Source organism: Octodon degus, unplaced genomic scaffold (genome assembly GCF_000260255.1).
Source record: "Octodon degus isolate 3935 unplaced genomic scaffold, OctDeg1.0 scaffold00166, whole genome shotgun sequence".
NCBI classification, from domain to species: domain Eukaryota; kingdom Metazoa; phylum Chordata; class Mammalia; order Rodentia; family Octodontidae; genus Octodon; species Octodon degus.
Genome location: NW_004524742.1, coordinates 2,854,210 through 2,870,397, shown reverse-complemented (window position 1 = coordinate 2,870,397; position 16,188 = coordinate 2,854,210). Strand labels below are relative to the sequence as shown.

The window sequence follows — 16,188 nt, the reverse complement described above, 5'->3', positions numbered from 1 at the left end:
CACAATCTGTGAAGCCATGCCTGATCTCACTGACCAGAATGATCTGTGTGTCTTTTAAACCTGTCCTATCTCATGCACTGTACATTTCATGAGGTACTTTACATGTTATTTCGTGTATACTTGAAGTTCCGTTATAGCATTTTGGTGGCATCCACACAGCATTCAGCATAATCCTTCACAGTAAATCAGCAAGAATACATGATAATAATTCTGTCATATGTATAGACCTTTAGAATAATAAATAAAACATCACTACATAGGTCAGGGAGACAGACAGACACATAAAGAGACAGAGAGAACACTCTTAAGAATTTGAAGAAAGGTACAGATAAAGAATTATATAACTGATATAACTGAGAAGTTAGAGAGCCTAGTAAGGTGGATAGGCAATGCCAGAAGACAGCTATTATCCTCAGACTGAAGAGACTACAGGAATACACAAGATAACAGGAACCAAATAACGTGGTTGAAAAGAGGCTACCTGGAGCACAAGTCATTAACGATAGGGACTCCACCTACACCGAGAAACAGACCGAGGAGTTGTCTCTTCCTCTCATCCTCCAATCTATTCAGCGCCTCATCTTGGCCAAATCTAAGAAAGAGCCAACTAATGGAAGCATGGGTATATGGGTCTAGCAAGCCTTCTTGACATTCCATGCTTTAAAGTGGCAAAGCATCTATATGAAGGCAAGTAGGCCTAATAGTGACCTTACTTGGACATTATCATTTTTAAAAATATAAAATAAAATTTGAAAGGGGGCAAAAAGAGATGGGAAGGGAAGCGAAGAGAAGGGAAGGGTAGAGGATCAAGATGGGGTAGAGAAGGAAAGAGAAAAGCAAGGCATGGGAAGGCAAGGGAAGTAAAAGGCGAACAAAAGTTAGACTAAGAGTGAGAGAATTACTAGCCAAAATAAAATGTTCAAAAATCAGAAAGACAAATACTGTTGTAGTCAGGGATTATAAGGGAACAGACTTAATACAGGACACATAATTTATAGAACTATTTTATAATATTCATTCAAAAAGTCAAATGTTGAAGAACAGGAGATTTATCCATAGACTAAGGCCCAAAGTGAGGGCCTGGATCTTATGGCAATGTCCTATACAAGACCACGACAATGTCTCATGCAAGTCTGTATCAAGGATCTAGAAAGGAGAAAGGTCAGTAGTAAAAGCTAAAAAGTCTGTGCCAGTTGGATAAAGAATCTTTGCCAACAGTGTGAGGGATATGCACTGGAGCCAGGAAGTAATGTTCAAGGTAAGGTCAGAGCTCCTTGGAAGAGAAGCATAGCCATCCTCAGTGAGAGTGAGTAGCCAAGCTCCAACAATGAGAATAGCTCAGTTTGTATTAGGAAAACCAGCATGACAAGCTTCTCCAGGAGAATCAATAGCACACTATCTTTCCTTCTTTCTCCTTTTATGCTATTAGCAGGATTCCTCTGATGGCCCTTCCACATAGAGAACCATGTTGGCTTACTTCAACTGGGTGCTAAAATTGATTACTAGTTAATACAATACAAATATCATTACTTTTTCACTTAGTAACCAAATAAATAGCTGAGTTCCCATAAGCTCTAGATTCCAAGTAGAGAAATAATTAGGTATCATCACTATCTTCATAATTCTTAGTAACTAACAAAGACTTTCAATAATGAGATGATCTTAACAAATTGATGGCTTTCAGTATCACCATACAAAAACTTAACAACTGAGCGTTACCAACTCTAATATAAATTTTCTTTTCATTATTTTACATACAACTTTGGAAACTGATAAAAACCTACTTCACACTTAACTATACATGGAATCAAGGGGGAGAAAGATGTAAGGTTGTTAAGCAATAGAATATATTCCTAAGAGCAGTACTATCAAGAGAATCCATACATATACGTCATACAATACATGCTATGTAGATTACTCATCAAACATGAATTACTACATTTTTACATGAAGCCTACTGATAATCCTGTGTAAAAAATGAAATCATATTGCCAGATTTAAATTTAAAGCAAATGTTGTAATTTATGAAAGTTTGTAAAATAGATTAAAGGCATTGTTATCAGAAAAAGAAATCAGGACTCATCATACATTTATGTGCTCCTTTCATAAAGGAAATGAAAATAAAAGCCCAGGTGAAAAACAACATTAATTATGTAAAAACCTAGCGAGCTTCATGCTTCTGTAAAAAAGTCTTTAAAAACTGATCAATTACCTCTGAGAGAAAACTTCATAAATTAAACACAGCTTGTCTCTTTTAAAGAACTTTATTTATTTATTTATTTATTTATTTATTAACTTGTATTTTAGGGAAGGGTCTAAAGGGTGTTCAGGGAGGGTCTCAGTACTAGATTGGACTCCTAGTGATCCGCTTGTTTACAGCCTCCCAAGAGCTGGAATTATAGGCACATGCCACCATGCCTAGTCTCAATTGCTGTCTTAGTGTGTTCCCCCCCTCCTCAGGGGAGCACGGCAAAGAAGGCCTGGGGATTGAACTCCCTGCCTCTGCGGCTGTTTGCAGGCGCTTTAATCTGCTGAGCTATTTGGCCAACCCCAAAGAACTCTGAAGAAGATAAAAAAGAAAAACACAGGAGTATGTGTTTGTCAGGCTGCTCAGGGAGCACAAAGGAGACTGTCAAAGGTGAGGACTCATGGTTAAAGAATGCACATATTAATATTGTTTGTAGACTATATCTTGCATATATCTTGTATAATGAGTATCTACTACAAAGATAACAATATACAATATATTAATTATTGTAACTCTCTTAACCTGTTTTGAAACTGTTGTTTTTATTTTTTTATGTTTTTAAAAAAAAATGCATGTAGCAACAACAATAGGGAGCATGGAGCAGAGCGAAGAAGAGCTGCCTGTATCTTTATACGTTTTCTGCAGGTTATCACCTCTTCACATTTTCACAAGTTAACCTCGTTAGAGCATGTGCAGTCTTCCACCGCTAAGTCATGGTTATATCCAGGCTCCCATGTGTGCCTACACTGACAAAAGGGTCATGTCCTCAGGGTTGTCTAGAAGCATCTTTAAGAGCTTTGATTTAGTCTGAGGGGTTCTTCACAATGTTCCTACTACCAAGAAAGTTCAAGCAAGTACTATGGCAGCACAAATACATATTCTGTGCCCCAAATTCACACTTAAAAATTTATAGACATGATAGACAACATGCATGAAGCCCTGAGTATGTTTCCTACTCTTACTAAACAAAACAACAGACAATAACAACAAAAAAAACTTAGAAATCTTCATGCAAAGAAAAATAATTACCAGGATAGTCATGATAATACCAAATGACTGGAGTCAACCTAAATACTTGTCAATAGAATACCAAATAAATGATAATTCAGACATATAATGCAATATTATACAACCATTAAAATGAGAAAGCTATTTATTGAAATGATATAATCTAGAAGATACATTAAGTAGAAAATCCAAGGGATACAGTACTGTGTATAACATATCCATATATGCTTTTGCAAACACGAATTATTACCAGAAGGATACTGACAATACCCATTGAGTTCTGAAGGTAAGAAACTGAACAGTTGAGGGAGAAGATATATCTTTGAACATTGTGAATTCTGAATCAGGTAAGTATACGTATACTGCCTAATAACTAAAAATTAATACCAACGTCAGCAACAGCAAAATTCTCTAAATCTTTGCCTTTAGCAAAAAATGGCAGAAAACTGACTTCTAAACTAAGTTAATTTTTCCTTTCTCTTTAAGATAATTTCAAAGGAAAGATTTCAATTACTCTGATCTACACATTACTGCCTGAAGTGCTGTTACAATTATAGACATATAAAAGGTTTTAAAATACGAGCAGAATGTTGGCACATAAACATATGTAACTGCAACAAAAAGTAACTACTGAAGACCGGTTATATTCTGTACTCTTTTTTGCCATTTGTAAACTCAAATTACACACACACACACACACACACACACACACACACACACACGGCAAATTTAAGAGATACTATACTTTACAGATTTAAATTTACCGACAGCTTCCACATGGAAAGGCAAATTAACACCTATTTGCTGACTTTTTGTCTCAGATCATCTTTTAGTTGTTTATTTTAGGATCCATGAGGAAATAGAATACTGACTACTAGCCAAACAATGCTTCTCTCAAACCAATACCTTTGGACACTATTGAAATGTAATGATTAAAATAATTTAAAAATTTTAAAAATGTCTATTATTAGTCATCAATAACCACTATTATCTAATTAATGGTCCATGACTGTATTGAAAAAGAAGAAATATATGGAATTACTTTCTTGAGAAGACCTTTGATACTGAGAACACAAAGAATAAGTTTTATAAAGACAATAGAACAGTGCTGCAACCTGTAAACTATCACACTTGGAAGAATTAGGAAGAGGTTTAAACAGCTCCATTTTTTATTTGGTCAACACATTTCACCACTTGCAAATGGAACATGAATCCCTACAATGCTGACATAATAAAATGTATTTAATCTAGACATAGTAAAAAAAAAAAAGTAGTTATCCTGGTTCCAGCTTTCAAACATTAAATATCATATTAATGAGAGACAGAATGGAGAATGAGTTCAGCTAAATATGAAGATAGGCTTTTATTGGTCTTTCTCTCAAATATTAAGAGACCAAGAGATGCCTTATACCATTTTCCACTGTCAGGATCATATATTAGTTGTAGAGCCGATACAGAAATAAACCCAACAATAAGAATTAGTTTTGAAAGTTGTAGATAGCAGTGTGTATTTATCATCTATGTCCCTGAAATCAAAACTAGGAATCATAAAATTAAAGATCCTAATCAGAGCCAGTATTCCAAATTCATTAATAAGTTTTTCATGAATGGCATTGATAAAATGATCAATCAACCATCTGGTGCCAATTAAAAATGTGACTATAATGCTATTGTGAACACACTGGATGAGTTCAATTATATATGTCTTTGGTCAGACACTTAGCATTCTATGGTGAATTACAAAAAAGCAGACATTTCTGCTGCATTTGTAAAAGAAATGAGAATTTTATTGATACTGCTTTGAAGCATTTTGTATTCTGCCAGTTGTCTTATGTTAACATTTTAATGCCATTACTTTCTGGTCATAAAGCACCACACAGCACAGAAATTAATGTAGAAAAGATTGGATTTTTTAAAAGGTAGGCAAGAAAAGGGGTGAGTGTAGCACAGCAAAACCAACAGTAAATACATAAACAAAAATGTTAATTTTTATTTTTGGGGGTAGTGGGCGGTACTGGGGTTGAACTCAGGATCGTACACTTGCCAGCCAGGCACTTATACCACTAAGCTCTCTCCCCATCCCAAAAATGTTAAATTGAGAAGCATAGTAAAAAACAATAATCTGTTCACAAGAACCTTACATGTAGCTGGATAAAAGATAAAGAATTAATGATATAAAACAGTAAATGAAAAGAGGAAAAAATTAAGGAACAAAAGATCAAAACATTGCTGTTACAACAAAGTACGTACAGAAAAAAAATGAAAAGATTTTGGAAAGAGAAGACTTGATAATTTTTAAGCAAAAGCTTTAGGAAGACTTGGAGCAACACTCAACATGTTCCAGGGTGTGAATGGCAAGGCTGGCCAGGCAGGCTCTAGGGCCATGAAACCCCCAGGAGGAGAATCTAGCCACCTTTTTGGAAGTCTGAAAGGAGCTGCTCCTTCAAACAAGCCTAACAGAATGGCATCTAATATTTTTGGACCAACTGAAGAACCTCAGAATGTACCCAAGAGGACAAATCCCCCAGGAGGGAAAGGAAGTGGAATCTTTGATGAATCAACTCCTGTGCAGACCCGACAACGTCTGAACCCACCTGGTGGGAAGACTAGTGACATTTTTGGTTCCCCAGTCACTGCAGCTTTACCCTTGGCACACCCAAACAAACCCAAGGACCATATTCTTTTGTGTGAAGAAGAATCAGAATGAGACCTTAAAGCTGCAACAAGCACCTCACCACAAGAAGAGTGGGGGACAAAGAGCAGTTTGAGAGAAGTGGACCATAACAAGGAGCTGGAGCCCATATCCACAGTTGACAACCATGAGCCCAGGCTAGAGCCACGGCCTTGTTCTCATTAACAAGGTCTTAAATCCACCAGGAGGCAAATCCAGCATCTCCTTCTACTGAGAGGCTCCTTATAGCCAGACCAGAAACGTGAGATAGATAGGGTATCAGATGTTATCATCTTCTTTAACCCAAAACATGGGGTGGGAGGGTTTGTGTGTGTGTGTGAGGCTGGCTGCTCAGGAGTTCTCCTGTGCTCCTGAGAGCTATACTGAGATCCATGTCTTCCAGACTGTTGCGAAACAATGGGCCTCTTGGGATCTACCCATTTGTTGTTGCTGATGGAGCAGAACACTAGGATTGGTGAGGGTAAGAAGATGATGCAGGGCCACAGGACTCTTGTCACATTGTCCCTGTCCTTGCATCAGTGTTCTGCTGACTGGGCATCATAAAAGATTTTGGAAGAAAACCTTGACCTGTCCATTTCTGTGGGACAGAGAAAGTAAGCAGAAGCAGAGACACTAAGAAGGTGGTGGGAGTCTCTGTACACCCCTTTAGATCCTAATGCTAGTTACCTTTCACCAATATGGCTCTCACTTGACAATACTGCTGAACCCCAATGTCTCCTTTTCATTTTCTAACCATTGTATTGTCCTGCAGTCCTGGTCTTTTCCTCAGCCACAGTCAACAAAACTGACCAGTTGTCTTTAGTTTGGTTCTCTACAGAAAGCATTTGTGCCCTGACCCTTGAGTTGCCTAGTTCTTGCATCCAGTTCCCTGGCCAGTTCTCATGCAGCTGCCTGCCTTTCTCTACAGAGATGTACTGTGATCCTTGACATGCCAGCTTTGCTGGTATTCTTTTTTACCCCTTTGATCAGCCTTAAGACTAAGCCTTTGTTCCTCATTAATGATGCAGCGCTTCCTTGCCAACCACAGCTCTTTGTATATGTGAGGTCTGCTGGTCACTACAGTGCTTAAAATCTACCTTGTGACATCTGAGCACTGGGCTTATCCCAATTTTTCCTCTGTCACTTTGTTCCTGTGTTTGGTTAGAAGAAGGCATACTTAAGAACCTTGGGTTGTTAGGTTGATTTACGTTTTCTTTGTTTTGGTCTTTGAGACAGGATATCGCTATACAGTTCAGGTTGGCCTTGGACTGGTCTCAACTTGTAGTGATTCTCCTGCCTCAGCCTCCCAAGTGCTGGGATTACAGGCATGTGCTGCCACACCCCGCTTCTGATTTCTTAGAATATCAAAAAGAGGTTTTTGTTTTGTTTTATGAATCAGCATTACATACTGCCTACGGACTGCATTTCTGATACCTTCCAGAGACAGTCCCTTGATTAGGCATACAAAGAGGAAGAGCTGCTTGAGCCACCTTTAAAAACTTTTGCAGAACCTCTAGGCCATATTCACAAAACAATGCTCCTTTATCTGGATGTTTAGTTTGGCAGCACAGTCACAACTATCATTCACTTGTGAAGGTACAGAGCTGGCCAAAGTCATGTTGCTTGTCAGCAAGAGGTAACCCTGGAATGGCTCCAGGCTCAGTTACCTGCTTTAAGATGACAGGAGAGAATCAGATGGTGTAGCTACTGTTCTGAGTGCCTACAAAGCTCACACCAGATGTTAGAAACCTTATCAGTACTGAGAAAAAGCTACAGCTCTGTACAGTCACACTGACATTGGCCTAGCTGTTTTTAAGCGCCTGCAGTAGCTATATGAAGCTCTACTTCCTGTTCCTGGCACATTGAGGGGTCTCAGTATATGGCTATGTCAACCAAAGAGTTTCCTCCTTCAATTGCCCTGCAGACTTGAGAGCCAAGAGACACAAATTCAATGTGATGTCATAAGAACTCAAATGGATTGTGGTTCAGAGTCATTTATGAGAATGTCATGTGTTTCTGTTTAAAAAAAAAAAAAAAAAAAAAGGTCCTAAGTGATGGTTATTTTTTTAAAAAAAAAAAAAAAAAAAAAAAGGTCCTAAGTGATGGTTAGTTTTTTAAGCACAAACACTAACTTGTTTAACTCATAAAGAAGTATTCTAGTAGTAAAAATGTACATCGTTTGTGACTGTTAACAAGAAAATGATCTGTAACTTCCAAATTTGATTGGCAACAAGAACTGAGCTGTTAGTACGCTGGCCCTACTGTTATCAGCCCACTGCAAGGGAGGTTTCTGTTTCTACCTACTGCCAGGGATTTCGGTGTGGAAATGGGAAAATGCAGCTTACAGCAGTGGCCTGTGGGCAGCAGAGAACCCCGGCTTGCTCCTGTGCCAACCTTGCCTTATCCTCAGCTTAGGGCCTGGGCAGTGCACTCAGTACCAGGAGCAGAAGTGGCCCTGTCCAGGTGAGCTCAGCAGTGTGTTGTCACGTGGATTAGGAAGATGCTGTGCATCAAAGATGTACCTTTTTTCAACCTCCAAACTGCACTGAGAAATTATTAATATCTGTATTTTTATTAAGCCTTAAAACTTTTAAGTGCATTTGGTGCCAACATTTTTCTAGAACTGTATCAAAGCAAGAAATCTGTCCTCATATCACAGTGTAATTTTGATAGGCACCTTTTTATTTTCACAAGGCAGAATTGGGTATAACAGTTGAATTAAATTTAGTAACTATGAACTTAAAAAAAAACCAAACAAACCTTTAAAAGTGCAAAGGTTCTTTAAATTGTGAAAATCTTTCAATGACCTATAAAAGAAATTATATTGCATAGCTCTCATAATAGAAATAGCATCTCATTGGACATGTACTTCTGATAACGAGTATCTGTTGAACATTAGTCAAGATTTCTAACATCTCTGGATCTCAATTTGTTCATTGATAAACAAAAGATTTGAAGTTCTCTATATGGACTGAACATTTTTTTTTTCTCTAAAATTGAATGCAACGTGAAACTTGCAAAATCAAAACAAAAGCAGATACATTAAGGAACTGTGTCAAGACATTCAGCAGTGGTAAAATAGCTTTTTATATCTACAACGATAAGACTGCTTAGTTATGGGGTGTATATTTCATATAAGCTGAAATAATAGCATTTTATTTTTTATTATAGTTTACGCAGATCATTAATGGGGGGAAAAAAGCCTAGAGACATATTGCTAATTATGCTATACAATTATACAATAACTATGTATCAAAATACAACATTTATCATGTGAATTAAATAACTTCAAATAAATCCTTTTGAGATATTTTTGCTGTTGTTTTGTTAGGGACTCTTTAAAGGAGATAGGTTTCCTCCTAAATAATAACATGCAGTTACTCTGCTTTTGTTATGCAGCATGAAGTATTCTTCTGAGTAGGAAATGACTTATATTAGAAAATGCTAAGAGCTATATAACTAGCTAAGGTGTTGCAAAGCCCCACAGTATCAGGGTACTACATCAGCCCTGCATGTTCATTCATTAGAGTAGTGTCATCACATACATGGGTGGTTGTAGTACACTAGTTCCTAGTAGATGTATTATTGTCACAGGTCAGACCAGTACAATATTTTAAAAACCTACAATACATAGTGACTTAATTCATTTAGAAATTCATTTCCTATCACAGTCTGGAATTTCCTATCACAGTCTTCTAAACATTCAAAGTGAGTACATTTTCTTTCTCTAAAATGTTTTAACTGGTCAACTAATCAGTTGTTTAAATTAGTATGACTACTTGGGCTTTCTTCAATTTTATATTCTTACTTCTTATCCACTCATCTTAGGGTTCAACAAAAAGAAAATTAGTGATAATGCTTTCAATTTAATTAGTATATTATATGCACTGTAATTATTAGTGGGAAATGTATTAATGAACATAAAAGTTAGCAGTAAATTACCTTGTAGTCATTATCAATTTCCTTAGCTACTGCTCCTTAAGATAACGTTCTCCCTATGGCCCTTCCTGTAATTTTTCTTTGCCTGATAAACATGATGATTAAACAGCACATAGAGCAAACCTCTGATACTTTTTAAATTAAATCCATGCCCAGCCTAAGGGCTGTGTCTGATTTCAACTAAATGTGTCAGTTAATCAGATAAAAAAATTATCAGTAACGCAAAGAAACAGCAGCCTTAGGCTTCATCAGTGCCAGGGAAAGCTGAAGAAAATAAGACATTCAGACAATATCACATTATGTGTAAAGGTTACTGATAAGCCTATAACTAAACAGATCTGCTTACCTCTCTAACAATGTCTTGAAAGAAATGCTATATTCAAATTGATATTATCCTTAAAATTTTAAAGAAAAAATGCAAATAGAGAAAAGCTAATGTTTTGTTTATACACACACAGAAACATGCACATGTGCATACACATATGTACATATAAACAAATCATATCAAGAAAATAAAACTGTACAATGGATGTGCAAAATACATTTCTTAAAACTCTATTTCCATAGGTCTTATGGAAAAAGAATAGTAATGTTATTTGCACTAGGATACTTCAACAAACCAAAGTAAATCACATATTTAGTAGTTTTATTTTTATTTTATTTTTTTCTTTTTTGGTAGAACCGGGGATTGAACTCAGGCCCTTGCACTTGCCAGGCAAGTGCTTATTCTGCTGAGCCATCTCCCTGGCCCCATAGTTTTAAAAAGAAGTTTCCTATGAATTTAAAATCATTCATTCACAGTTTCACAAAGTACCTAACGTGAACTACAATTTCACCTTTAAAAATCTGGGCTGGGATACAAGATTATAAGTTAATTAAGGAAGATCATTTTAACCTCAAACAATGAGAACTAAGTCATTCGTAATGTTACCAGTTAAAATAATGCATATTATCAAGGACCTGATTATTTTAATAAAAGGATTGAAAATTGCCTACAAGGCTGGACAAGCCCTAAACTTTTAGAGCAAATTATGATTTCTCAAAGCACTGATTCCTAATTAAGATTGCTTTAACTATAGAAAAAGGCTCTTATAAACTGATGTACCAGTAACTGCAAGAAAGAAACTAAATTTGAAAAGATGGAAAATTATGTTTCCAAAATATAATGGGCAGTAGCTATGAAAAATCCATTTTTGAAGTAGAACAGAAATCCCAAGCTCTCTAATAGAAAATTTCAAATTAATACCCTATCATTTCATTTGTCTCCTTGTACTGTGTGACTTGATAACTTACTCAGTTGAAACAAGACATGCATTTCTTTTCACCATGTACAACTATTCAGTAAGAACCACAACAGGAAGAGATTTGGGCCATAAATGTAAGTTGCTAAATACCAGGCACCCATACAAATGCTTTAAATCCAACAATTTTAAATTTACTATATGTGTAAAAATATACGCTATTATTTTAAACTTTTGGTTCTCAATGCATTGAAAACTTAATACAGACCATCTGAAATCACTATGTTAGCTGTGAACTACTTGCAGTACACCGGAAGTGGTATTCTTTCCTAACTGTAACCAGAGGCAATGCATAACTTTTAGTTAAAAACTCAGTGCTTCCTAGAGACTTCTAGACATTTTAGTTTACCAGAGTAACTAAAAATTATTTTAGGGTTATAGAATTATTAAATAATATTGATAAACAAATGGTGACTTCATCTAGCTGCCTCTAGTAGTCTCCCAGGGATTTTTGGTCTCCTCTTCTATATGAGGTTTAATTATTACAGCTTGCTCCTTTTGACCCCACTATGTCTTGTATTAACAGATACAACATGTTTTTCTTAACCCTCATAACAAAGTATTAACAGTCTGCTTAAATAAAAAGCACAATGATTTGTCAGTATTAAAATCCTAAATTCTAACTACTCAGAAGCTGAGCGGGAGGTTGACAAATTGTGGTCAGGCTGGGAAAGTACGCAAGACCCATTCTCAAAATAAAATTAGGGCTGGGGATGTAGTTCATAGTTAGACTGCTTCCCAAGTATTTAGGCTGACCCCCAATAGTGTTAAAAAAAATGTTTAACTGAAAAAAATTAAGACAATTTTGAAATTACTACAAAAAACTTTCCAAATGCCTCTCAGCAAGCTTTTTTTCTTTCTTTCCTTCTTTTTTTCTTTATCTTTTATTTCTTTATTACTTGGTACATATCTCTACATAGTTTGTCTCTGGAGTGGATTCAAGAGGTAAGACTTTGACTATATTAGGAAAAACTCCTAATATCAGGAAGATGATTATTAGCAGTATACTTTTTTATGGTTTCTCACTTTGAAAACTCAAATTGTATACAGAACTTAACTATGGATAATTCTTTTAAGAACTCCCATGTGAGGATGAGTCCCATTAAGGGCTGATGATAACTCACATTCAAAACACATTTTAAAAGACAGAAACTCAGTAGCACAGTACATGCTCAACATATAAGAGGAGCAGAGTTCAACCTTCAGCACCATAAAAAATAAAAATAGAATTAATTTGGCATAAATAGGCAACCTAAGATTTTTAAAAATGATATTGTTCCACTGTGATCAAGGACCATAAATATCCACAATAGATCAAGCAAGTGATTTTTCTTTCATCACCAGGGTTAAGGACAGAGTCTTTAAGTGAGCTATAACCACAGTTCTCCATTTTTGAGATTAGGTTCCACTAAACTGCTTATGGGGATGGAACATTCTATCTCCCCACCTCAGCTTTCCAACTTCTGAGATCAGAGGCTTGTACCATCATATCTGGCTTTATTTTTATTAAAATAATCAGTGTAAAAATATTTCTGAAAAACTTTACTACACAGTAGACTGCTCTCTGATGTTGGATGAGATTTTACAGAGAGACAGAGAGAGAAAGAGAGAGACAGACCGACCGACCAGTTCCAGGGTTTCTTTTAAAGACATGTGAACTAGTCTCACTACCTTGCCATCAGTTCATACAGTGTGTCCTCTCGTTTCAGTGTTCCAGCTTTCCAAGCTGTGATCTGGTTAACACTGTGCTTCCAAACAAGGTTTTTGAGCACTGTTTCTTTCCTAAAGGTAGGGACTTCTGCCTCCATAACTATAATACTGAGATGTTAATGGAATGGTGGATTCTATTTTTACCAACTATAGAAAGAAAAAATATATTTGTGAGATTTTACACAGGATGTCTTTAAAATCTGTGTTTTAATCCCCAATTGAAAGTTTTTTTAAAAAAAATATTATTCATAGTTCCAGAGGTTTCAATTCCTTGATGCCATTACTGAAAGAGTTTGAACAACAAAGCCAGGTAAAAAAGGTAGAGCAAAGCTGCCCAACTAGCCAAGAGCTAGTGAGAGACAAGGAAAGGGGCCAGGACAAAATCTACTCTCCAAAGGTATGCCCAAGTCCCAGACCCAGCAACACTGTCAGCAATAACTGAGAACTTCCTGACAAATGAACTGAGAAGACCAGTGGCTCAACCACCTGAGGCTGCAGCCCTAGCCAAAAAAGTTACAAACTCAGAGAGCAGCTAGAAATCTAACAGGGAAATCCAGCCAATAAAAACAGCAGAGATTAAGTTCAGAAGCTCTGTATACATGCTGAAGATATCAGAAAGGTTAAAGTAGGGACATATTTTCAGCTGAGAATGAGCCTGTGCAGAAAAGATCACATAAAGAGAAACTTATTTTACTTGATTACTAAATTATCTATGTTTACTATCAAACCATGATAATCAAAGTTACTAGAGATATAAAATCAAATGAGAGTCTAGAGATAAACATTGAAGTTTTGGTAAGTTTGATTATTTTTTTTGAGAGGAACAATTCACTGCATTTCCCAGGTTGACCACAAATTCCTATCTCAGTTTTCAGGTACCTAGGACTAAAGGTATGTAATGCCATGCCCAGGTGGTGAAGTGATTTTGACAAAAACTAGTTCAATGAAGAAAGAATAGTTTTTCAATGGAAGGTACTCACATGATTGGGTGTTTATATGCAAATTAATGTAGAGTCTTTCCTTACACTGTATACAAAAATATAACTTAAAAAATCTTAAGATTTAAAACTACAAAACACTTAGAAGAAAACACAATAAAAATCTGAATGATAGGGCAGGCCAGATAGCACAGCGGACTAAAGTGCCTGCTTGGGCAGAGTGCAGCAGCCTGGGTTCGATCCCTGGTGTGCCATGCCAGCCTGGCCTTGGGGTGTGCTGAGATTGCTATTGAGACTAGGTGTGGTGGTGCACACCTGTAATCCCAGTGCTTAGGAGATTGAAAACAGGAGGATCACCACAAGTCCCATTTGTGTAGTGAGACCCTGTAGACCCTGTACTAAGTACATAAAAACAATAAAAACCTGAATAGTACAGAAAAATCAATCTCAAAAAGGACAATCCATGAATGAAAAGAAATTGGTAAATTAAAATTTATCAAAATTTTTAAATTTTGTGTTTCATTAAAAAAACAAAACAAAACACACTATTAAAAAATGAAAATCCAGGTGTGAGAGCAGCACTTGGGAGGCTTAGGCAGGAGGAGCATTGTGAGTTTAAGGTCAGCCTGAACTACACAGTGAAACCTTACCTCTAAAAACAAACAAACGAACAAAAACAATAAAAACAAAAATAAAAGATCCATGGAAAAGAAAGGTTTTTGCTAATATTGTTTGAAGACTTTTTTATGTCCATATTTTGTACTCTGTGTAACTACTTTGAAGATAACAATATGCAATGTAAACATAAATGAATAAAAAGAAGGTGCAAAGATAAAGCATGGACTGAGTAGAGAGCTGAACACGACGGCACACAGCAGTAATTTGGCTTTAGAATATAAGTATAAGGAGTGAAATTTGTGTCCGGCCTGGATATGTCTGCAAGATCCTGTCTTATGTTAAAGAATAAAAAGGGAAGAGAATGTAGTTCAATGAAAAGTTGCTGGGTTTGATCCTCAGTACTGCAAAAACCAACAAATGAACACAAAACAAAACAAACCTGAAACAAGAAAAGTAAAATACATAGACAGTTCCCATATTTAGAACAGTCCAAATAGGTTTTTTTTTTTTTTTTCCACTTTATGATGGGGTACAAGGAATATGAATTCAGTTGAAATCATTCTTCAAATTCCAAATTTATATCTTTTCCCAAGTATATTATCTGTCATCGTGAGGCTGATTAGACTGTCACTGCTCAGTATGAGAAGTAGATACCAAATACAGTTCTAAATACTATGCTTAATTCATGTCGTTTAATTATTATAAACCTCTTATAGGTACTATAGTTACATCAATTTTAAAGATGAAAATGCTTAGGGACAAAGATCAAATAATTTATCCAAGTCTATACAGCTATATAGTAAATAGAGTCAAAGTTTCACAAATAGTAAGGAATTAAATTATAATTAAGACAAATGAGAAAAACGCCTAAACTTTAAACGTACTAAGTTTAGAACGTAACAGCCCTCCCCCAGCCAGTATACTTCACTTTCTGTTAGTTACCCAGGTAACCATCCCTGTTACACTTCTTATATCTGTTTCTTAGAAAAGGCTGGTCATTATGACACATAGCTGGCGACCATGATGCACACACTATGACCCAATCAAAGACAGCCAAGTACTCTCTGCTTCTGTACTTGTTGCTTGCTTAAACCCTCACCAGAAGAGATATGGGGGGCTGGGGAGACAGCTCAGTAGAATAAGTGCTTGCTGGTAAGCCCAAGGGCCGGAGTTCAATCCCCGGTTCCGCAGGAAAAAAAAAAACCAAGAGATATGGACCTGATATTTTGGTAATGAACCTGATCAGTGTCCATCAATGAAAATAAATCTGCCTCCAACTAGTATTTCTGTTTGCTGTAGAAACAATATTAAAACATTTAAATTTAGAACAAGCAATTCTCAGTGAAGGTGACTAAGGTATTTTTGTTGCAACACATCTTATTGTTTACATCACTACTACACAATGTTAAAATACAGTGGTCCCTCACTTACCATAGAGTTACATTCCAGACACTCCACAGTAAGTGCAAATCAGCAGTGGCAACATTACATTCATTTTAGTGTTTATATATACATTTGAAGCCTTCATAAACCCCACACTCTTAAAAAATCTTTCCCACACTTTTAAATACACTTCTAAAGTTCTTAACCATTTTCCAAATTTGTAAATCTACATAATCTTAAATACATATGTATACTGTATGGTACTGCAAAATTCCCATGATAGAGAAAAATCTACAATAAATAATTTAGATTAATATTTTTTGAAAACTCACACCTGCCCCCACAAAACAGTGAGTCCAGGAAAGTCAAACC

General features: G+C 36.1%; 1 protein-coding gene and 1 pseudogene across 3 annotated transcripts in view; one reads left to right on the top strand and one right to left on the bottom strand.

The window, feature by feature from the left end:
• Dph6 (diphthamine biosynthesis 6) overlaps positions 1-16,188 on the bottom strand; it is a 266,022-nt gene that overhangs the window by 170,703 nt on the left and 79,131 nt on the right. The window lies entirely within an intron of this gene.
• LOC101588435 lies at positions 5,592-6,162 on the top strand (annotated as a pseudogene). The gene has a single exon (XR_192813.1). The product of XR_192813.1 is annotated as a jupiter microtubule associated homolog 2 pseudogene (transcript).